At 60.0% G+C, this 23,583-nt stretch overlaps 1 protein-coding gene and 1 non-coding gene across 22 annotated transcripts in view; one reads left to right on the top strand and one right to left on the bottom strand.

The window, feature by feature from the left end:
* Positions 1–5,592: 5,592 nt before the first annotated feature.
* Positions 5,593–10,236, bottom strand: LOC105106710 (uncharacterized). Its single transcript, XR_010379107.1, has 2 exons — positions 9,991–10,236; positions 5,593–6,909 (listed from the first exon to the last, which is right to left on the bottom strand). It is a non-coding gene; the product is annotated as an uncharacterized LOC105106710 (transcript).
* Positions 10,237–10,565: 329 nt separating this feature from the next.
* The window catches only part of LOC116147085 (adenylate cyclase type 1), a 41,791-nt gene continuing 28,773 nt past the window's right edge, over positions 10,566–23,583 (top strand). For 17 of the 21 annotated variants that reach the window (XR_010379113.1, XR_010379109.1, XR_010379111.1 and 14 more), the window contains exons 1-5: positions 10,566–10,710; positions 12,074–12,304; positions 14,627–14,699; positions 15,113–15,179; positions 16,214–17,138. The gene's annotated coding sequence lies outside the window, so the exon portion shown is untranslated. Of the gene's footprint in view, positions 10,711–12,073; positions 12,305–14,626; positions 14,700–15,112; positions 15,280–16,213; positions 17,139–23,583 lie in introns of all 21 variants that reach the window. The other 4 variants (XR_010379112.1, XR_010379115.1, XR_010379119.1 and 1 more) reach the window with 4 other exon arrangements.

Genomic DNA, 23,583 nt, shown 5'->3' on the forward strand with positions numbered 1-23,583 from the left:
AGAATTGTCAAGTCTATGAAGACAGGAACTAGACGAGTGATTTTGAGACAGGAGAGAAGAGGGCAGGGAACTACCACGAAAAGACTGTCACAGGAACCAGCCCTCCGGGTTCCCGGGGTTGACAGGACTCCGCCAGGCGGTGCTCCCTGGGACTCTGTCACGTGGTCACAGTCAGACGGGGGCTGGGGCTGGAGACCCCTCTAAACTGCCCCTCACACGGGCCACGAGCTGGACCTCGTGTGGGGCGGCAGCTGGAGCGTCTCCGTGCGGACGTCCCACGTGGCCTGGGCGTCCTCAGAGCACGGTGGCTGTGTGCCAGAAGTGAGCGTGGCAAGAGGAACCATCAGAAGCCGTGGCTCCTTTTCTGAGCCAGCTGTGGAGGTCATGCACCCCCACATTTTATCAGCAAGGCAGCCCCACAGGCCTAAGACAAAGGTGCCGGGGGCTGAGTTGGGTCCCCCCCAAAACCCATATGTTGACACCCTGATTCCCAACGTGAGGATGTTAGGAGATGAGGCCTTTGGGGGATAATTACGTTTAAACGAGGTCACGAGGGTGGGGCCCTCATGGTGGGATTAGGGCCCTTATGAGATGCCAGACAGCTGGTCCCCCCTCTCTCTGGCTCTGTCATGTGAACACACAGCAAGGCGGTGGCACCCGCAAGCCAAGGAAGAGGACGCTCAGCAGGACCCGAGCACACGGGCACCTCGATCGCAGACTTCCAGCCTCCAGAGCTGCGACCGTGAGCGCTGCTGAGCCCCCGGTCTGTGTTGTGTAGTTACAGCCGTCTGACCTGCGACGGAAACCCCAGCCCTGGATGGGAGGCGCGTGTGAGACCGTGCAGGCGTGTTTGAAAACCGTCTGGAACAGAATGGACACAGACAGCGGCTCTGGGACACAGCAGGGCTCACGCTGGGGAGCCGGGGGCTGAGCCGCCTCTCAGGGTTCATGGATGATCAGCAGTGGAGCTACGCTGTGATCCACGCACCTCCCGTGACCGCAGCCCCCAGACCTTCCCCAGCATAGACGGAGGCGGGGGAGGCACTTGGTGGCCTCACCAGGGCGGCAGCACAGGACACCCTCACTCACCTTAAATCCCCAGCGCAGAGCGCCTGCCCAGCTGAACGGACGGCCTCGGGCCTCAGCACCAGCAGGTGCGGCCTGGGAGCCCCGCTGGCAGGCGGGGCCGCGCCGTCCCTCCCCCGCGTCTGGCTTTGCGCCGCCTGTTGGGGCACAGAAGCCACTAAGGGGACACGGTGCCCCCGCTGCCCGGGGGCGGAGACGGCGCTGGCCGCAGAGGCCGGCCCTGGTGTAAGCAGCTGGGGGAAGAGATTTCTGCTCTGAGGGGCAGCGAGGGACGTGGGAAGGGGGACGGGCTGGGGCAGAGACACGGGGATGCGGCTCAGATGTGGGTGACAAGACACAGTGGGGCTGGGACGCAGCCAGATGTCCCCAGGCGGCTCCAGGCTCCCACTGCTGCCGCGGGCTGGCGCTGTGACAGGACGTCGCCCACTGGCGACAGGTGGCCGGCCCGGGGCCCGGCTCCCAGGGCCCCTCCTGCCCTCAGAACAAGAGTGTGATGTCCATGGGCTTCCATCGGCCGTGCTGTACTGGGGTCCAGTAAACTGGCATCGCTTGGGAGGGCAGATGGGTGGACGTGCCCAGGGGTGGAGCTGCGGCTGACACGCTGGGGCTCCCTGTCCCTGGGCAGCAGGACCCTGAGGAATGGACACAAAGGCCCACAGAGCCCCAGTGCCCCCACCGAGGGGGTGGGCCTGGGGGGTTTGCTAACTGGGGGAAACATGAAAAGGACACGGGGAAGGGGACCTGAGATGAAGCGGGAAGGGATTCCCATAAGCAGGGGGCGGTCACCAGGAGGTCCCTCAAGAGCAAAGAATCAGCCCGAGTGATGACTGTTTAAGGGGTTACTGTATGCCTGGCAAGAAGCAAAGCCCTTGGCCGTCCAGGGCTGCGGCTGGGCCGACAGACGTGCCCGCACAGCCATTCACAACTCCTCGCATCAGCCGACCTCCCGGCAGCCACTGAGGAGATGTCATCTCTTCTGTGCAGGAGGGGCCGGGGGACGGGAGAGACCCCAGAAGCCCAGGCTGGGGGCATGAGTGTGGGTGCAGGGGAGGGCCTTGGCCATCTCGAGCTGGGACAGGGGCTCCTGGCTGATGGGCAGACAGGCCCTGGACAACACCCAGTCCTTCCTTGGTCCAAAGAGTCCGCAGGGCGCTGCCGCACATTATTAAGAAACAGGAACTCAAAACAGCTCGGGACCGGAGAGGACCCGCCTGGTGCATGGATGCTGTGACCCCCCCCCCCCGTGAGGGCGGGGCTGAGGACAGACAGCAGGACAGGCCCTCTTGCTGACCCACGCCTCCCCCTGTCTGGGCCTCAGGCCAGGCCCCGGCTGGAGGCAGGTGGTGGACGGCGGGGCCACCGTTCAGGGGTCACCTCCGCCAAGTCGCCAGCCTGCTCTGGGCTTCAGTCCCTCCAGTTACACAAGGGAGCCAGGACACCCTGACAGTCGTGGCCAGGAACAAGCGGGGCAGTAACTGCAGGTGTCCCCTGCAGGTCCCTTTCCGAGGAGAAGGCAGCATGAATGATGTGTTTCACAGTCTGGATGGCTCCCCGGCGGGCAGACGGGCCACAGCCCAGAACTATTTCCACGTGGCGGGATCCAGGGCCTGGGCTTGGCTGAGCCCAGAGCAGGTGTCAGGACAGGACCTGGGGCCTCAGAGGCCTGTTCCCAGAGCTTCCACGGCTTCGCCAGCTACCTGTCTCCCCTGAACCCAGATCCTGCGGCCACTTCCTATTGAATAGGAGCTTCTCCTCTCCAGCTGTCATCTTTCTGTTCAGCCCACATCCTCGCTGGCTTCCCTCCTTGTTCTCAATGGGACCTCCTTCTCTTTCCCAAAGGCCTGATCCTCCGAATTAGATGGTGAACACAGTGTAGCTCAGCCCTGCACCGCTGGGCCTGCGGCCCCCGCCCCGGGGAAGCGCGGGGTCAGGCACTGGGACAGGCTGGGGTTTGGCGAGCATGTCAACCTTCACAGCCCTGCAGACGGCAGGTGGCAGTGGTTCCCCGCAATGCGGGATTTGGAAAAAGATCTCTTAGTTTGCCAGCCAAGGAAGTCAGACAGGGTGGGGAGTGGGGAGGGAATCTGAGACCCCACTCTTACCCCTTTGCCAAGACCCAGGCTGTGGAGGGGAAGGAAGGGGTTAAGGGAAGTTGAGGGAGGAAACGGGATGGAGCCAGTGTGGGCTTCTCTGTCCCAGATCCAGCTCTGAGGCGCCCTCACCGGCAGTGCCACCCTGGGAGCAAGCTCAGACCCCTGTCCCGTCACCCTGCAAGTCTCAGGAGCCCGCCCCTCCCTTCCTCATCCCACCCCGCACCCACTGTCCGGTAAGGCAGTCATTGGGGAAGGTACCTTGGCAGTGTTAACCAAAATTATATACCTTAAATATATATACCTTTTTGTATATCATTTACACCTCAATAAAGTGGGATTTTTTTTAAATGTCAAAATGTACATATTGTCAATTTCACTTGCAGGAAAACATTCCAAGAAAAGAAGTGAACATGTCAACAGAGATACATGTTTAAAGATATTCATCTAGGAGTTATTTACGACAGTGAAAATTTGGTAATAAATGGTGTAAATGACACAGTGAAATACTATGCAGTCATTAAAATTTTTCTTGGCAGAGAATTGGCGTCCAGACGGTAAGATGCCGAACACATACTGGTAAATTGAAGAGATCAAAAACGTCTGGGCACTGAAACCAAATTTTGCATTATTTAAATGAGAGGGAGCGAGAAAAGGAAGGAAAGAATCAAGGAAACAAAAGCTCTTAAGCAAAATCTCGATATTGATTAGTTGTGGGATTATGAGTAATTCCTTTTTATAATTCACATACATCATCAGGTTTAAAAGTCTGTACTCACAAACATGAACGAGAAAATTATCTAAACACACTTACCAGCCTCATTATTTGCCATCCTCACACCTTAGATATGTTTTAAAGGAAACAAGCTCCAAAAATTTCAATTCAAAACTTGAGATTTCAGACATACTCCTATAAAAAGAGAGGTGTTTAGGGGAAGTGGGTTTCCCTCCTGGACCCCACAAATCTCTGCTTTTATTAGTTTGAAAATGTTTAGTTATCAGGAATAAACAAGGAAGGGTCAGGAGGGGACGTCTGGGCCTGGGGAGAGTGAGCGGGTGACACGGACCATCTGCTGACACGGGATTCAGAGGGAGGTGGGGCGGCAGGGCTGGCTTCCCCAAGGATGGCCACCAGTCCCTGGCCCATCCTGCTCCTCGGAAATGGGCCGTGTCCTCAGGGCGAGATTGGTCCGGGAAGGGGGAGCTTGTGGGAGGAGACCTGGCACCGTGGGCCTCACAAGTCCTCCATCTGCCCCGCCAGGCCCTTCACGTGTCCAGGCTGTGCCCGGGCTGAGCCCCAGACAGCCCGTCCCTGCCCCTTTGACCTCCCCCCGTGATCATCTAAGAACCCTGGTGAATCCGCTTGTTCCCGGCTTGGGCATCGCCCCCTGGACCAGTGAGAGTCAGACCAGCCGAGAACCTGGGCGTCAGGATCTGCTCTGTAGCAAGTTCTCCAGGGGCCTCCCGGGCCCCTTAGCGGGTGAAGAGCGCTGGTGGGAACTCCTACCCCTCCGCAGGGCCACCTCCTCCAGGGAGCCCTCCCTGACCTCCCGCCCACCAAGTCTGCTGCAGACACAGACGGAGAGCCGCGCAGGGCCCGGCAGGGAGTGTCCAGACCACACTCGTGGGCACCAGCGTCCCCGAGTCTGCTCCTCCCACGGATGTGCACTCGCTGGAGGAAACCTAGTTCACCTGGCGTCCCCACAGGGAACGTCTGAGTGGCTGCGCTCAGGGGGCAACTGCGTCACACTCGGGGATCCTCCCCCTGCACCCCAGCCCCTCCCCCTGCCCAGGGGGTCCCTGCTGGGGGAGCAGCTGGGAGGTGGGACCCCAGGATTCGGGGGGAGGAACCACGTGGAGTCCAGATACACGTCTCTGACTCCACGCTCGGCTCCTCAGGGAAGCGGCTTTCCCAGAGGTCACCCTCTTATTCCCAAAGATTCTGCAGGGCTCTCCTGCAGAGCTGTCACCAGGGTTTACTTGGTGCCTGAGGGCAGCAGGGTCACCAGAATGTTCTGCGTCTTCTCAGTCCTCTTCCCGACCCCGCAGCCGCCCAGCACAGCCCCTCCGTTCTCCTCCTCCATCTCTGTGATGACCCCCCTGGGCCAGCACCCAGGGCTCCACGCAGACCCCTGAGAGGCCCCTCCCCGGCTCAGAGGACCCCACTCCCCTCCTCCCGCCAGGCCCCGGGTGGGGGTGGGGACAGCGGCCCTGTTGCAGCCCCTGGACCCCCAGCCTCGGCCCCCCCGTCCCTCCTGCCCCCGCGCAGGACACAGCCTTCATCCCGGGGTCTCCACCTGCACCGCCTGCAGGAGGGGGTCTAGCTGGAATCCGGGCTGAGCCTCGGGGCCTCTCCCTTCCTGTGTGTGGGATTCAGGACGCGTGTATCTCTATAAAGTCATGTGCACACGATTGCTTCTCTTCAACCACCTTTATTGTAAAACAGTTCCAGAAATTGGCAACCCTCTCACACTTTCAGGGTGTGTGGAACAGCTGACATTGTCCAGCATCTGCCTTGTGGGTGGGTGTGTTTCGCATCAAAAGAAAGCGTGTTAATTGTCACTGCACACACTTAGAAATGCTAAATGACAAACACCATCTGAAACAAGACAAGGGAGGTGAACAAGAAATGACAACACAGGAAACAGTGGTTGCAAACTCTCAAACTTTTCTAATCTATGACTTTAGCACAGAACTGTTATGAACTTGGGACAAACTAGAAATTAACTAAGCTAATAGAAATAATATGTAGTTAGAATGAGGTCGTCTTGCTTAAGTTTTTCTTTTAGTTCAGTTTCTTTTTTTCCCCTTTTTAATGGTGTTTTTTGTTTTGGGGTTTTCTTGGTTTAGGTTTTCAAACAAACCAAAATTTGCTCAGGTCAATACCCAGCAGTTACTTCCACGTTGTCAACAGCGGCCTGATGTGCAGAGAATTCCCATCGTCTCACACATCTCTAGCAGGACACACTGAGAGGATGCTTCAGGTCACAGGGAGCATTTAATTTCCACCCAAATACAACACTATACGCTACATTCCTAAGGGTTTCAATGGGGACAGTGGGTACTTAAGAGAAAACATGAACGTTTAAACACTGCTCCCGGCGAGGGACAACGCTCCACTCCCAGGAGACACTGTGGCCTCGAGGCGCCACCAGGACGAACGAGGGAGCGCTGGATGGACGCGACCCCCCCTCCCCCGACACCCGCGCAGACGGGGTGAGGTGGTTGCTGGGCTCAGACCTGGGTCAGAGCAGGGGGGACGGCGGGGGGCGCTCAGCAGGTGCGCAGCCAGGGCCTCCAGGTGGGTGACTTCGTCCTGCAGGGCCCGCTCCCTCCTGGCGATCGCCTCCAGCAGCCTTGCTTTCTCCTCCTCCTTCTCTGTGACTCTCTGCCTCCATGTGGCGATGTCCTGGGCCAGCAGCTCTTCGGACACACAGGCTGCTCCCTGGGGCGCGCTGGTGCTCGGGGGCTGGGGGCTTCCGGCTCCCCTGGGGGGGTGGGGGCGCTGGGCTCCCGCCAGCCTTTCCTGCCGGGTCTCCGGGGCCCTCAGTGCATCACCTGCTCCCGCCCCGCGTCGAGGGAAGCCACACGCAGGGTGTGCAGGAGGGGAGGGCGGGCCGCCCCGCCGGGCGGGCTGCCTGCCCCGCGGGCCTGGGCCTGGGGTCCCGCGCGCTCAGCTCCTGGTGCGGCGTCCCCGTCGTGGGGAGAGCGCTGCCCGCCTGGGGTCTCCCCGCTGTGGGAGGAAGACCATCTGTGTATTAGGAACAGCAGCCCTGCCGCGCACACCAGGGCCCCCCAGGGAAGCACCAGGGTCAGGCTCTCCCGGAGCAGCAGCAGGGCGCCCCCCAGGCGCTCCAGCATCAGGGGGGACGGGGCCCAGGGGGCAGGGAGCAGGCCCCCCCATGGCTGCCAGGGCCCCACAGCTCTCTGCCTCTGAGGCCAGGGTCCTTTGTGTCACCACTGGCCGCTCGGAACCCTGCGGGGCGTTCCGTCTCCAGGTAAACAGGTCCCTGACGACCTGGGGGACCATCTGTTTGGCCGGGGGAGGGGAGGCCAGCTGGGTTCTAGGAAATGGTTCCCTCAGCTCGGCTCTGGAGTTAGTGATGTCACTTATCCAGGCACCGGGGGAGGGGCCAGGGCCGATCCCAGCCTGGAGCTGGGCCACTCAGCCCCCGCCCGGCCCCACAGGACACCCAGGGGTCGGCGCAGGGCCAGGCCAGGACCCCTTCTGTGCACAAGGGCAGGTCTGGGCCGAGTGAGGGGGACCCTGTTCCTGGGGGAGGCCCGATCTCCTGAGTGAAGGTCCCCAGCAGCGGGGAGGGCTGTGCCCCCACCCAGGGCCAGGGATCCGCGTCCCCTGAGGCTCCAACTGTGCTGTGAAGGGGGAGGTGTGAGACGACCGTGGGGAAGGCCCTAAGTGTTCAGTAAGAGAGCTGGAGTCCAGGCCCCGAAACTCGGGGAAATGAGTGGAACGGGCAGGGCCGAGAGCTTCCTGGCCTCAGTGCAGCCAGCAGGCCCCTGTTCATCCCAGGACTACTGGGAGGGAGCCTGTGATGCTGGCTACAGGCAAGGGCCACTTTCTCCTCGGGGAAATATTTCAACCAAGAGTCGTAAATATGGTAATTCATCATGTTCACTCAGAGCTGCCAGAGCTGCAGGAACAGTTAGCAGAGGATGATTTAAATTAGCATTGGCTGAGGCCAGGTCCCAGGGTCTCCGGACCAGCCTGGATCTGTTTGTCCCCCGTGGCCTCACAGAGGGCTGGGAGCAGTGACGACAGGGCCCCGTCATTGCCTGGTGACCCCCAAGGTGCGGTGGATCCCGCATCCCCCAGAGACCCCTCTTCTCTTGCTGGCCTGAGCAGAGGCTACTCTAGGGCTGGCAGAGCCCTCCCCACCAGGAGTGGTGCGGAGCAGGTGTCTGTCTTCCCCACAGGGACCTCTGTCCCCAGGGCCCCAGGCACCTCCCTGCGGTCATAGAAGCAGGCAGGGAGGGAGTTAGGCCACCAGGCGCAGGGCGAGGGGGATGCTGAGCAAACAGCAAACATCTGGAGGCCACTGGGAGTCTCTCTGTTGCTGGTGGAGGTGAGACGTACAGTGCAGAGGAGGGAGCCCGAGGGGAGGATGGGGGGCTGGGTGGAGAGACCTGAACCCCAGTAAGGACACCCAAACGCGGGTGCACAGCGGAAAGTCAGAAACGGGCTTAAAGGGAGTCCTGCTGGGAAAAATTTCAGCCATAAAGTGTAATAGAGACACTGACAGGTGGTTGCCCAGCGCACAAATGAGGCTCTGCTTGTCTCTAGTGACATAAACACATTCAATTAATAAAAGGGGAAAGAGAAAGTTCTTCCTCCCACGGAATCTCAGCTGACAAGGAGGGGACTAGAGAATCAGCATTTTCTGGAGACAGTGTGGGGACAGGGAGGAGACAGAGAGGGAGAGAGAGGGGGGTGAGGGGAGGATACAGGGGAAGGAGAGGAAAGAAGGTGGGGGGAGGGGAGCGAGATGGGATTAGAGATATTGAGGACTCGGGAGCATCAGAGGGACCCCAGATCTCATTCTTCTGTCCCACTCTGGCTGTTGCTCTAGAACCCAGCCCCTCTTTTTAAATTGAACTATAGTCAATTTACAATATTGTGTTAGTTTCAGGTGTGCAGCAAAGTAATTCAGTTACATGTATTTTTTTCAGATTATTTCCCATTATAGGTTATTACAAGATATTGAAGATTGTTCCCTGTGTTACACAGTGATTCCTTGTTGCTTATCTATTTTATATACAGTGGTGTGTATCTGTTAATCCCAAAGTCCTAACTTATCTCTCCCCGGACTCACTCTCCCCTTTGGGAATCGTTAGGTTTGTTTTCTATGTCTGAGTCTGCTTGTTTTGTAAATAAGTTCCTTTGTGTTATTTTTCAGATTCCACATATAAATGGTATCATATGATACTTGTCTTTCTGTGATTTACTTCACTCAGTATGATAATCTCTAGGTCCATCCATGTGGCTGCAAATGGGAACCCCCCCACCTCCAGCAGGAGGGGCGATCCCCTCCACCCCGTCCCGGCCGTGGTGTTGCCTTGCTTGCGGAACAGTGATGTTTGGTTGTGGGACGTTTTGCGGCTCTCTATAAAAACTGCTTTGGCTTCAGTTTGCATCCAAGTCACCAGCTCCAGGGCAAGAGAAAAAACATACCCTATGTGCCTTTGCACTCAAATCTTCCCAAAAGAGCAAATATTTGCCCAGGAAAACACCAGCTGCTCTTCTAAGGCCCCCTAAATGCCCAGCAGTGTGGGAGGTGCACTCTTGCAGATACAGGAGGAGAGGGACCAGCAGGTCCTCAGCCAGGCGTGGCCCGGTGTGGCAGCGGCCCTGTAGGTGCGGGCGGGGAGGGCCGTGCAGGGAATCCTCTTTGAAGGGTTTCTGTGCACCCCTGCATTATGGCCTGGGGCTTCATACCAGGAACCACAAAGGCTCTAGGCGTCCTTAGTGGTCAGATACAGCCCCCCACCCTCGGGCTGGAGCCACCAGGAGCTCAGTACCTCTAACAGACAGTGCCCCATGTGGGGAGAGGTCATAGGGCACTCCAGGGGCAGGGGCGGTGGTGCTGGGGGAGGAAGGGGGTGCAGTGAAGGGCGGGGAGCAGGGCCCTTCGCTCTGGGGTGAGGGTTCTTGAGGAGACCACAGAGCACGGCACACACCATCCCCGCCCCATACCCCAGATTCCTAGGCCCGCCAGCACAGAGGCTGCTCTGCGCCCTCTCACGGCGGTTCTGCAGTGAGAACGCACCCAGCCCGCATCTGGCACCCCAGCCCTACCTCCCCTCCTGGGAAAGACTCTGTCTTCTCGGAAACTGCCCAGCAGCGCGAATTCAAGTCCCGCAGGCAGCCTGGCGGAGCTGCAGTTCAGGTGCCCACCCGGCCAGCCGTGCGGGCCTGGGCTCAGTCCTCTAGCGTGCCCACCCGCAGCCCCGGCCCACGTCCGGTGCAAGCGGAGTCCGCGGAGCCCAGGCCGAGCCCCGCGCGGCGGGCAGGTGAGAGTGACGAGCCCCTGGACGCGTGGCCCCGCCCCTAGCAGCGCCGCCCCGCCCACCGGCGGCAGCCCCGCCCCCGCCTCCAGTGGGCGCAACCTGCGGCTGAGGACGCACACGCGGTCACGCCCACAGCCCCGGCCCCCGCCCAGCTGTCCCCATCGGCCCCGCCCCCGTCCTGGCCCCGCCTTCGTCCTGGCCCCTCCCCACGTTCTGCCCCCGGGACGCTCTGCCTTGAGAGGGCGCACGGCGCAAGCGCTGGGCGAGGGCCCCGCGGCGTTGCCGTGGCTACAGGTTGCACGCTCCGCTGGGGCTGTCCTACACTTCCGGGGCGGGGCGCCGTCTCCGGAAGTGCGTAGCAGCCTGGGGCCATGGCGGCGCTCGCCGCGTTTTCACTGCTGCTCGGCGCGGCGACCTGGCCGCCAGCCTGGGCCTCGCGCGTGGAGTTCTCGCCCGGCCAGCCGTCGGCCGGCATCCTGTCGGGGGCGGCGTCCCGCAGACGATAAAGGCGCGTCGGCGGCATCGGCGGGGCTGGCGGACAGGGACCGGGGAGGGGGCGGCGGCCGGGGCGGGGCTGTGGAGCAGGGGGGCGGGTCGGGGGACGGGGGGGCGGAGGGCTGGGGCCGGCGCCGGGGCAGAGCCTCGGGCTCCCCTCGCCCTCGGGCGCCGGGGCTGGGTGGAGGGGCGAGTCGGGGTCGCCCTAGGCTGTCGCGGCCTCCCGCAGCCCCCGGGAAGGGCAGGCCCTCTTAGATGAAGCGGGGCTTGCCCGGGGCTGGAAGAGCCCCAGAATCAGATGTTGGAATGGGGTGGTTTATCAGCCTTGTGTGTCTGCAGGGAAATTTCAGTTCCATCCAGATGTTGGTTCCGTCGGGAAACCTCAGGAATAAGCAAGAGTCAGTGCAGTTCAGCGGTTACTCAGGGCTTGACCCAAAACAGGGTGTGCGAGCTGTGGGGATGGTACATGGGCCCCTTCCTCTCGGGGCTGCAGTCTTCAGGGATTAGAGGCCCCAGCGGAGGATTTCCTTCTCACCTGCAGTCAGGGAGGTGGTGGGAAAACTTAGCAGAGAAGGGAGGGAAGTGACGGCGGTAACTCATGACAGAAGCTGGGACCCTTGCCTGGCTCTTGCGTAGGGGGGTCATGCCTGGGATAGGGCAGCTGCTCTTAAAGTGTGTCCCAGGGCCCCTGAGGTGCCAGACCGTTTTCATAGAAACGCCGGGATGTCACCTGCCTTATGCAGTCTCCCGCTGTCCCGAGTTTTCCTGTGGGATTTTCCAGAGACCACCTGGCCTGTGATAACCACAAAACAGGGAATGCAAAGGCAGATAGGAGAATCCAGCTCTCACCAGTCAAAAAGCGATTTGCAAAAATGACAATCACTGCTACTCTTGTCGCTAGTGATTTTTGTTTTGAAAAATATACTTAATTTTTTAAGAGTATTAATAACATAATTGGTTATTATTGTTAAGTGAATTCATAAATATTTTTTAACGTACTTTAAATTGAACTTCTAACACAGAAACTGTTCATAGATTTAACCGATGTAAACAGCAGCCTTTTCCATTCCTCACTAATTGTGCAGAATGCACAGGGGTCTGTAGACCAAGAAGTTTGAGAGCCCCTGGAGAACAGGTGCTCAAGTGCTAGTCAGGTGCTTAGCTGGTGTTAAACAGATGCCAAGATATTTTCTGCGTCTGCTCTCGGGCTCTTTAAGTAATGGGCCACCTGGAGATGGGTGGGCAGTGCCTCCACTTTACAAACCAGAAGCTGCTGAACTTGCTTGGAGTCTGGGCCATGGGCTGTGGGGAAGGGAGCCAGGTTTCTTGTGCAGAGGCCTGGCCCTGAAGGACTGCTCCCCTGTGCTCCCTTCCAGGTACCTTCTGTGCGATGTCAACCCCTCCCACCCAGGGCTTCAGCCTCCGCAGGGACGTCTACACCGACATCCCCTCCCTCCTGAATACCCTGCTGAAGGTGGAGGAGTGGGCGCTGGTGCTGCCCCAGAGGCCCGACATCCACCAGGTCCGAATTCCCTGGTCTGACTTTTTTGATCTTCCAAGTCTGAACAGAAACATCCCTGTCACTGAGTACAGGCAGTTCACTGCAGGTGAGGTGGTGGTCGTCTGACTGGGGCCAGATGACCGTTGTTCTGGTTCTGGTGTGAACGTTGGGCCGTCTTGCTTCGGGCCTGTTGTCTTAGCCTTTGCTCTGCGCAAGGGCCCTGCTTGTGTTCCCCGCACGTCCGGTGATCTTGGTCTTTGCGTAGTTTTTCTCGGGAAATAGATCTGAAGTGTCTGAGCTCTGTGTCCCCTCCCCTCTGAAAACCCTGGCCTCCTGGTGAGATGGAGCGGTGATGAGGAGGCCGCTGCTGCAGAGGCTGGCCTTGTCCCAGCAGGACTCGCTCCCTGTGCAGCCAGCGCCGCGCCCACCTGAGGGAAAGCACAGCGCGTGTGTGGCAAGGACCACGTGCTGGCCGAGACGTGTAACCGCGCGTCCAGTTTAACTTGGCCCTGCTTAAGCTTCCCATTTTAACTTTTTAAAGAGGAAAGTGTTGAAGAGTTTCTTTGAATAAAGGTATTTAGAGCTTATCATTTTTTTTTAATTGAAGTCTGGTTGATTTACAATGTTGTGTTAGTTTCAGGTGTAGGGCGTAGTGATTGTTGTGCATGTAAATAGTCTATTGTTTTTCAGATTCTTTTCCATTATTGGTTGCAAGATATTGGATATTGTTCCCTGTGTTATACAGTGTCATTTATTTATCTTGCATTTGGTAGTTTGTATCTGTTAATCTGAAACTCTTTATTTATCCCCCCTTCTTACCCCTTCGGTAGCCATTAAGTTTGTTTTCTAAGTCTATGACTCTGTTTTTGTTTTGTAAATAAGTTCATTTGTATCATTTTAAAAGAATTCCGCATGTAAGTGGTATCATATGATGTTTGTTTTTCTCTGACTTACTTCACTTAGTATGATAATCTCTAGGTCCATCCGTGTCGCTGTAAATGGCATGAATTCATTCCTTTTTATGACTGAGTAATACTCCGTTATATGAAAATACCACGTCTTCTTTATCCGGTTGTCTGTCGATGGCCATGTAGGTTGCTTCCGTGTCTTGGCCGTTGTAAACGGTGCAGCCGTGAGCACTGGGGAGCATGTGTCTCTGAGAGCTAGAGCCACACGGGGGGCACCCGGGCTGGGCCGGGGGCGGCCGGCTCTGTCCTAGGACAGCCGCTCAGCCGGACGCGGGGTGGAAGGCGCATCCCTGCAGGTGACACTGCGTCTCGTGGTGAACCCGCCTCTGAGGAGCAGCCCCTGCTCCCACCGCGGCCCCCGCGGCCACTGCTCTTTTGGCCACCCCGCTGCTTTCTAGAACTTTCCTGCTCCCAGCCAACGCCGGTGTTCATCTCCCTCTTTAACACACCAGTGGAGTTGCCCACTTAGGGTTCTCTGCGTGGCCTTCCCGCTGTTTGCCCCTTTCCCACTGCGTGATGCCCTCGGGGGTTGAAGCCCCTGGAGGTCACCGCCAAGGTCACCATGTCCTTTTGCAGTTGTCTCTGCCCCCTGTCAGAGCACTCATTGAGCCCGCCCGCTGGGGTGGCCTTTGACCGGCCCTAGGATTTTACAGACAGGAACCATTTTTGCACAGTTTTGGAAGTAAAATGGAGGCTCACCCAGGACTGAGGCTGGGTGCGTGGGGGTGAGGTGTGCTTTGCCTGATGACCGTCGAGCCACCGTCCCCGGGCAGCCAGCAGGCCCTAGAGCTGTGATGAGGGACAAGTGGCTCTCTGGTCTGTGAATGTACGTTTCTTGATGTCGGAGTAAAATCAGCTTTAAAGTCTCTCTTGAAATGATTTTCTGTGATGCATCTTTTTAAACCTTTTGCCAATTTCTTTCTTTGCAGGAGTTTTAAGTTTTTATGTATTTAAGTTTATTAACCTGTGTGTTCTTTAAAGGTTTCTAGGTTTATTTTTCCGTCTAATCTTTACCACCCCAGTATTCTTAAAAATTCTCTCATACCACTGCTCATTCTGCTTTTACAGTTTCAGTTTTCATGTTTATCTCCGAGCCCCTGAGGGTTTGTTTGGGGTGAAGTGTGGGGGCCCTGGGCACCCCGCCCACTTCCCCGTCAGCACTCTGGGAGCCGGCCTTTCTCCGGATGCGTTGAGCCCCCTGGGTCGCCCAGGCCTGCGGGGCCATGGCTGGCTCTGGAGCGCCCCTCCTGCAGGTCCCGATTTCTCAGGGTGCTGATTATTCCGTAGCGGGCAGCCTCGCTGTGCGAGGAGGGGACTGAGCCTTCGTTGAGGAAGGGGCCGGCTTCTGGCTGGAGAAGCAACACGATAAGGAGAACCTAGGCTCTGTTTCATTCAGGCGATTTTTACAAATAGGAGTAAATGCTGACCTTTCCTTCTCTGTGGTATCCGCGGTCTTACAGGTTTGCCCTTTACCCAGTACCGTGGGGAGCTAAGTCACAGATGTTGGAACACCGAACCACCCCTGCCTTCCTGGTATGAACTCCCTTTGTCACGTCTGTGACTCTCTCAATACCCTGCTGGGTTCTGTTCGCTCCTTTTGTTTGTTTGTTTGTTTGTAGGTTTGCATTAGTTTGCACTAATGGGCACAGGGAGCCTATGAGCTCGCCCAGGTCAGTGGCTGGGTCAGAAGAGACCCTGTGAATGCTTAGAATCAGTTAGGAATTAAAAGCCCTCAGAGTCGTGTGGCGCCTCATACAGCTGCCTTTTAGAGAGCCAGCATTGATTTGCCCAAATGCCCCCAGGTGACCCGACAAGGTTTGCACGATCTCGGAATTCAGCCCTGAGTGTTCCCAGGCTCAGGGCCCTCCCATGTTGACAGCATCTGAACTCATGAGCAGAATCGTTTTGAAAGTTAAACTGTCTCTCTTCCTGTCGTTTATAAACAGATGTGTGATGCTGGACCCAGCGGAGACCCTCCTGCATGACCACTCCTGCGGGACGGAGCGCTGGGACGTGAGTGCTGCCTGGCGAGCGCCCGCACCCTCCTGTAGTTCTGGAAAACCCGAGACACTCGGCCCCTCTTGTTTTCAGCCTCGCGGCCTGAAGTTCAAAGGTTTTAGCAGCCGTGGTGGGGGGTAACCCAGCTTGCACACAAAGTTTTCCAGGGTGAGGGCTGGACGGGGCGGCCGCGTCTGCTCGGGCGTCCTTCCCCGTGGACGGTCAGCGGCTGGAGCTGGCCTCCCCTGGCTGGTCCTCCAGCTGTGAGTGGTGGGGCCTCTCCGCCTCGGGTCCTCGGTGTTGGACTGAGACCCGCGCCGAGGGAGGCGCTGGCTCTGGGCCAGTGAGTGGCGGTGATGGTGGCGGGAGACAGGCCCTGTCGTCCTTGGCGTCGGGGACGCCTTACTTGTCAGGCATCTATTTGGAAAGGCGTCACCATGAAGGGCGTTGCCCCACGTGAAGCAGCAGTTTAACTGGCTTGTCTGTCCCCCCGGGTCAGGCAGGAGCCCTAGGGAATGGATCTCATGTCCCCTCCCAGCTCGCGGGGTCTCCCGGCGTCTCCCGGCCTGGGGGGCGTGGAGAGGCCCGGTGTGTGCAGGGCACCCCGTCTGAGACCCCTGCTCCCTGGGAGCCTCCTGGGAGGGTGGTTTCAGAAGCCTAGAGGTGCGGTTGTCCTCACCGCGGACACAGCCGCTCTGTGTCTCTGTCAGCTCTGTGGTCCCCGTCCAGCCCTTCCTGCTGACCCCCCCAGCACCCCCCACCTGCTGCCACCTTCTCTTAGCCAGCACCCGGCCCCTCGGGCCCAGGGGACTCTCGGGAGGGGAGGGTCGGCGGTGCCGTGTGGACCCAGTGTGGTCACGCTCCCTGTGACACTTCTCCCCCTCCGTAGACGTGCGGCGGCGTGCCCGGGCCCCGGCTCGCTGTCCCGGCGTGTCTGCAGCTCCTCGGGCTGCTCCCGGGTGAGACCGGCCTGTCCAGGGCCTTGGAGCTATGGGAGGGAGTCAGGGACGCGCTTTGTAGCATGCAGCTAATACCTCTAATGATTTCAGGTCCTGGGGCCGTTCTTGCCTGAAGATTAAGTGGAAACGTCCGTCTGTTGAGAGTCCGCCGGAGGAGGTGGGGCCCCGGGACTGCCTCTGCCTCAGAGCAGTGCAGACGGGGGCAGGTGTTCCGGAGAGAGCGCGTGAGGTGTGTGGAGCGGCCCCTCAGCTCACCTGGCTGACGGGGATGGTAACGCAGAGCCAAGGCTGCTCCGAGGCCCCGGCAGGACCGAGCCACCGGAGACGCACCCGGGTGCGGAGCTTCGTCTCCGGGCTCCCTCCTCCCTTTCCCTTCCGTGCTCCCCAGGGGAGCTTTCCAAGCCACGCGTCACCCCTTCAAGTTCCCCCAGGCATTTGAGAGGTGGCTTTGCTCTTCTGGTTTGCTGTGCTTTCTGTGAAAGAATTTCAGGCCCCTGGGTTTGGGCTGAGGGCATCTAAGTGTCACCAGCGTGTTCCCTAAGTGTTCTTTTCCAAAGCTGGTATTCCTGGACGGGACCCATGAGATACCATGTATTCCTGGAGAGTGTCCCCACGCCCGGGCGTAAAGCAGCATTAATTGCCCCCCTTTGGTCGGGAATCTTAGACCTCAGGCCTGTGACCCCGACTGCGGGCCCTCAGCCCCCCGGGCCGTTTCCCCATGACCTCAGGAAGTGTCACAGAAAGCCTCCTGGTGGCTGCCCTGCCAGCTCGGGCTTCCTGAAGTGCGTGTGCAGAAGAGACCCCCCGCCTAGGAGTGCGACCTTAGAAGGGCAGCGATTCGCAGCTTTCATGTAACAGTTCCCTTGTCCATCCAAAATCTGTTTTAAAGGTTCATGACGGCTTTAAAGTCTGGCTGGCTGTCATCAGCCTTCAGTCCAACAACCTGATCCTGGCCGAGTACCTAGAAAAGACACTGAAGACTCCCTACAACTGAGAAGTCTGTTCAGATGGGAAGGTGAATGCACTTCCTTGGTTTTTAGTGGAAGCCGCTCCCCCTTTACCAACAGCGCCCTTCGGGGCTGCTCAGTGTCCCCATCACGCATCTCCATTGCAACAGTCGCCTAACCTTGGTTGGTTACTGAGTCCAGCCTCGTCCTGCTCGCTGCACGACAGGCCACTCAGACTGGGAGATGAGGTGCTGGGGCAAGGAACAGAAACTTGATTCAGAAAGCCGGCAGGCGGAGAAGATGGGGGACTAGTGTCCTGGAGAACCACCTTCTCCACGTCAGAATCCAGGCTCCTTTTACACTGAGAAAGGGGGGCGGTGTGGTTGGTCGTTGCAAGCTTCTTGGTGTCAGAGTCCTTTGTCCTTGCGGCTGTCCACGTGGGTCAGGTCCTGGTGTCCCTGTAAACCCCCAGCAAGACAGATGTCCTCTGTTCTGCAACTTGTTATCTTCATGTGAATGGAAAAGTGCTAACATCCTCAAAGGTCTGAGCCTGGAGAACAGGCTCTCCTGTGCATTTCAGGCTAAAGGCAACGCTGTTTCGCAGAAGGCGCAGAGCCAGCAAGACTGAGCCTAGAAAACAGGGCACAGTGTTAAAGCCAAAGGAACAGATCTGATGTGGAGTCAGATTGGTTCTTTTCTGTTACACGCTGTGTGTTCACGCCCGTCCTCCCTGCTCCCCAGTCCTTCCCCCTCCTCAGGAGACGTGCCCGGGGCTGGTTGCAGAGGGCCGTGCCTCGCCGCCCTGACACCCCAGCCCCGCGAGCCGCGCAGGGCTGGCCGCGGTCAGGCCTGCCGGGTGCCCTCGGGTCAGCTGTGACTCGCCGCAGGCTCGCGTTCCTTCAGGGCGCCTGCCCGCGCACGTGTTCAGGTTTCTGACGGGGGAGGCCTGGGGCTTGTGGGTGTAGACACGTCGTGTATAAATAGCAGTCTTTCTGTTTGGGAAGTAATGGCCCCGCTGTTCCGGGGCTGGCCTCACAGGGCTTGGGGCACCTCTGGGCTCTGGAATCGCAGTGGGCCTTCTGATCCCACTGCGTCCTCTGCCTCTCCCCGGGCCTGGGGCCAGGGGAGCAGGGTCACAGAGCCCTTGAGCGTGAGGGTCTCAGGTCCTCTCGGGCAGGGCCAGGTGGGTCCAGAGTTCACCTGTGAGCTGCAGACCGCACCTGGGACGCAAGCACGAGCCCCTCCTACCTGGGCCCTCCCACAGCCGCTCCGGTGCCCTGCGGGGGCTCTGTCGTCCTATCTGGTCACTCCTGTCCTTCCGCGCGAGCTCCGCCAGCCTTCCTCCTCCGTTTTCTTTCCTCGCTTTGGCTGGGAGTGCTATTCAGGCGACACAGGTGCTCCCTGATGGGGACCTCCAGGCGCTGGGTTTCAGTGTTTACAGGGAAGGTTTTATAACCTGGAACAGTAAAAGCAACGGGAAACACCTTTTTTGGTCTCTCCATCTTGTTAACAAAAGCCAGGAGAGTTGAGATTAAAATAAGACAAAAATTAGGATTTGACTTCCCCAGTCTGTCCTGGGCTGTGTCAGCCGCCCCGAGGAGGAGCCAGGCTCGGGAGGGACCGCGTCTCAGGATGGTCACCGAGGACTCATCTGTCACTGACGGGCTGTGATTTTGTGCCCAGTCCTGCGTGTGTGGAGGGGGCAGCTGAGGGCGGCTGTTCTTTGGGAAGCCCTCCCCAGAACGCAGTGGACCTCGCAGCCTGGACGTCACCAGCTGGCTGCCCTGGTCCTGCCTTGGAAAGCGGCCACCCTGGGTAGTCGGGGTCACTCTTGAGGCTCACCAAGAGCGCCCCCCGCCTTCCTCACAGTTCACAGCTTGTTCTTCTGAGGCCTCCTGCCCTGAGCCCATCACTGGGGATTGCGCCCCGCCCCGCGGTGACTTCCCTTTCCTGTGGCAGCTGCCCCAAGTCTGTGTCAGATGCAGTAGCCGGGCTTCCGGGCTGAGGCTGTTTGGGGCAGCTCCACCCACGGCCTCTTACTTGCCTTCGAATCTGATGGCAGTGCTGCCACTCCGCACCTGCCTGTTGGGTGTATGGTCCGTTCACTCGCTCACGCCCCCTGCCCGCTCAGTGGCCTCATACTGAGCACCTTCCAGCCCCAGGCACGGGCTTGTTGGGGACACACAGAGATGAACAGCAGGCCTCAGGGGCCTGGCGCCTGGAGACGGCTGAGAACACTGCAGAGCCGAGCTGGGGGTGCGCAGAGGGGAGCCTGATGAGTTTCGGGGGGTGAGCCCTCTGCCGACGGCCTCTGTGCCAGGGGAGGGGTCAGCCCCCGGCTGTGGACCCTCATCTTACCCTTGGGCTCTCGGTCCAGTGAAGGCAGCCTGAGTGTGAAGATGGGGAGAGTGTAGGGGAGGTGTGGCCCCGCCTACGGTTCAAAGCCACAGGGTCACTCAGATGTGGCGTGCCCTTCGTGGGGTGGGGAGCAGTCCGGCATGTCCCAGACAGTCTATCAGGTGGTGAGCCTCGTTGGTCAGCAGGAAGGGTGCTGTGCGACTCCTCCTGGGGACAGGAGCTGGCTTCTTGACCTTGAAGAGTATGTGAGGTTGGCCTGGTGAACTGAAGGGCCGGAGGGGTGGACCCCCGCGTGGGAAGAGGCTGAGTGCAGGTGTCGGGCTGACTGGGGTGCCCCAAGGCAACCCTGCTCACAGCCACAGGGGCCACCCACCCTCCCGAGGCTGCCCTGACAGCAGGAGAGTGGCCCGGGCCCTGGTGTGAGTTGTGCCTCGACCTTGATGGTCAGCACATTAGAGGTGGCAAAGGTGCAGGTGCTCGGGTGTCCCCAGGCATGTCACTAACAGGCTGTTTGTCCTGTTTCCCAAAGGAAAGCCCCCGCCAGCACATCAGGATCCTGGGAGTTTGCTACTACTCGTGTCCGGCCTCCCCCAGCCCAGGACCGAGCCCGCCCACTGCTGCGTGGAGGTCAGCGAGCTGGCAGCTCGCAGGGCTAGGGGCAGGCCAGGGGAACTGGGATCTCATTGCACGCCAGTCACTCATGGGGCTCTAGGACTGAGTGATACCCCAGGCCTTGGGAAGCAGGTGGCCGGGACGCCTCGTGAACGGGCCTTGGGTTAGCGGGAGGCAGACCTGTCTGGGCACAGCCACCTCCGGGCGCCCAGCGTGGAGGCTGGCCCTTATGTAGTAACCACCAGGTGGGGTGGGGGTGGTCATGGCACGGCGGATGCAGGTGAAGTGGGGCAGCACCAGCCAGGGCGGGAGGTGTCAGCTACCACCTGCCTTGTCCCTTGAGAAGACACCAAACCTAAGGATCCGTTGGTGGGTGCCATGGCTGGAACGCATTCCATCTAGTGGCTAAGCCCCGTTACAGTTTGCAGCAGTGCAGGGGGCCGCATGCGAAGTCCCCGCCTCCTGGGACAAGGCACAGGTGAGGAACAGCTGGGGGCAGCACCTCCCGGGGTGTCTGCATCCCACACTCCAGGAGGGTCCTAGGACGTCTACCAGGCCTCTGGTCAGTGGTGTGAGCCTGGCCGTGTGGATACAGCTGTCTCCTCTGGTGGAGCCTGATGCAGCCGTCATAGCAGAAGCGGACTGACGGGTCTGGGCAGGGGCGGGGTGGGTTTGCGGTGGTGAGGGACCTGGGAGGCTTCTGGGTGGCAGTGTCCCGGCTGGGCCTGCGTCATGTTGGAACAAGGTGGGACGCATGTGAATCAGCCCTGAGTCTTGGAGCAGGAGTGTTATTCTGCCGTGAGCTCACAGGCTCGGGCACCTGGTGTGCTGTGGGCTTAGATCTGGTTGGACTACGAGCACCTGCTGCTGGGAGGGACCCGAGGGTGCGTGTTCTGTCGGGCTGCTGGAGGGTGGTGGCAGTGCGGCCCTGTGCGCGCCCCGATCTCCTGGTCTTCCTTCTCACGGCCAGCGTCCTCATCGGGACTTCAGTGTCCCCTAGCCTCAGCTCAGCCTCCTTGCCCTTCTTGCCGCAGCACCTCATCGCTGTCTGAGAGTCCCACTGACACACCTGCCGTCCAGGGCTGCCCTCAGACCCCCCAGGCTGGGGAGGGGCAAACGCGCCGAGGCCGACCCCCGCCCCTCCCTTGTGGCCTCCTCGCCCGTCTGTCCCTTGGCGCACACCATCCAGGCCCGATACGGCTTCCTGTTTCAGACTTTTCAAAAGTAAATTCTGCCTTTTGGGGAAAAGTGGAAAATGCAGGAAACAGCATGCGAGGGCGTCCCGGTGGCCGTGGAGCGCGCCCTGGGCTCCGACTGTGCCGCCCAAGGCACGTCATGCGCCCCCTGCGTCTCACTGCACGGTGGGCGTCATGGGGCTGGGGGAGCCGTGCGGGGCGCCTCAGGGGCCCCTGGGAGGACTTCTGAGCGCGTCCCTCCTGCACCACTGCGGTGAGTCTCCTTTTACAGGGAGCCCTTAAAGCCGCCTCCTGTCACCTTGCATGGCTGCTTCCTGGGATGCTGTCCCCGCCTCTGAGGGTGGTCACGCCCGGGGCCTGGCCTCAGGACTTGGAGCTGTCGTGTCCCCAGCCGGGCTGGGTCCCAGGGTCGCGAGTGGCACGCCAGGCCCTGCAGTCTTGACTTCGGCGTCTGCACGTTCTGTCGTGTTCCTCCCCCAAGTGACTGAGGCGCAGTCTGCAGCCCACCTCTCAGTCAGGGGACCCAGGGTCAAACCCTGCCTGTTCCAGGGTTCCTGGGACCGTTAGATGCTCCCCGTGGCTCTCATGTGGGCCTCCAGCCAGCAAGCAGGTGTGAGCGCCCCGCCCAGGGGAGCGGTGCACAGAGACTGCTCGGGGTCCTGGGATTGGAATCCTGGGCTCATTTCCCTTCAGGGGGCCCTGGGTGGGGAGGGGGAGGGGGGTGTGATGCTTTGTGAGCTGGCCCGTGGCCAGGGAGCTGTGGGGAGCCAGCCCGGAGCAGTTCACAGTTCAGGGTTGGGCTGACGAGGCCAGGAGACCCCCATGCTCCTCCTCTGGGCATCATGCCCGGCCTCACAGCAGGGGCAGCACAAGGCCTGGCTTTCCTGTCCTCGTGGCCTCCCGGGAGCAGACAGCAGGGACCTAGCCCCACACCCTATGTCTGTTTGCTGCGGGTCCGTGGCCGAGGCCACTGAGGTGGACCTGAGCACGCGTGTGGGCTGCACACCGGCAGGGACCTCTGCGGGGTCCTGGGCCTGCACATGGGGCAGTACGACGTATGGTCCAACGATGTGGCCCTGGCCAACGTCATGGAAGCCGCCGGCCTTCCTGGGTGAGCCTGGGACCCTCAGGGCAGCTGTGAGGGATTCTAATCCGACCTTCTGTGTGGGGACCCGGGGGATCCTGGCCGTCTCGGCCCCCCACCGACATGGGAGAGGCTTGTGCTGGGCTGGCTCGGGCGCCTGACCCCATGAACCCCACAGAAAGAGGGCCAGTGGGCCCTGGAGGAGGGGACAGCGCAGGGACGCCGGCCTGGCCCGGGGCCGTCCGGAGAGCTGACAGCCACGCCGCACTTTGCCTTCCGTCTCAGACTCAAGGGGAAGGTGCTTGGCTTCAGATCCGCACTAGGGGGGGTCACACCTTCCCTTAGACCGAAGATGCGCTGCTCAGCGGTCCGTGCGCTTCTGACGCTTTGTCGTTACATCTGCTTCCCTTGGGCTCATTTTCTTCAAACCACTTCTCAAAGCCGAGGCGTAGTTCACTGTAAAGAAAACCCGAACTACAGAAGCTCCCCTTCCTCCACTAAGGAGTGGGCGGCAGGACACTGATGTGGCCGCAGGAGAGAGGGCCCTGAGGCTCCCGCGCGAGGTCCCGCCGCCCTGATTTCCTCCCTTACAGTTCACAGGACGCCACATCACTGCTGCGGGGACCAGCGGTGGCTCCCAGGGGCAGGAGTTGAGCGTTAAGACGCCCACACGCCCCCGTCTGCTTCTGCACACGTCCTATGGACGTCAGGACAAAGCCCCGTGCCCTCTGCCCGGGCCCTTCTGCCCTTCACCGCCTGCCTCTCCCTGCCGCCAGGCGGCCCGTTCCCGCCCTGCAGGCCTGGTGTGCCCTGGGCGCATCCTTCCCCTCCCTGGCCTGGCCTCGGGGGTGGCGGTTGAAACAGGCAGCACCTTCCCGGCTGCCTAGGCCCCGAGCTGGCTGGGGACAGAGGCATCCAAGGCTGCCCGTCACATGGAAGGAAGGCCCAGTGGGGTCACGGCCGCAGCCAGCATGGAAGTTAGAATCCAGCAAGAGACAAGGGGAGGTGGGGGCTCAAATTCTTACTTAAAGCCACAGCTGAAGCAGCCCCAGGAGGCCATGGCACTTCTGAGTGAGCTCAGAAACGAACCTGGCTGCCTCTGAGCATCCCCCTGAGGGGACACTTGCAGCCACTGACCCCTCCCTGCCACAGCCCTTCCTGCCAGCCTCCACCCTTCTGCACAGGGTCTCGGGGCTGCTGTCAACACCCCCTCACTGTCTCCTCCCCTCGCCCTCCGGCAGCCAGGGTGACCCTGGATGGCAT

This window comes from Camelus dromedarius, chromosome 35, assembly GCF_036321535.1.
Source record: "Camelus dromedarius isolate mCamDro1 chromosome 35, mCamDro1.pat, whole genome shotgun sequence".
Lineage (NCBI taxonomy): Eukaryota > Metazoa > Chordata > Mammalia > Artiodactyla > Camelidae > Camelus > Camelus dromedarius.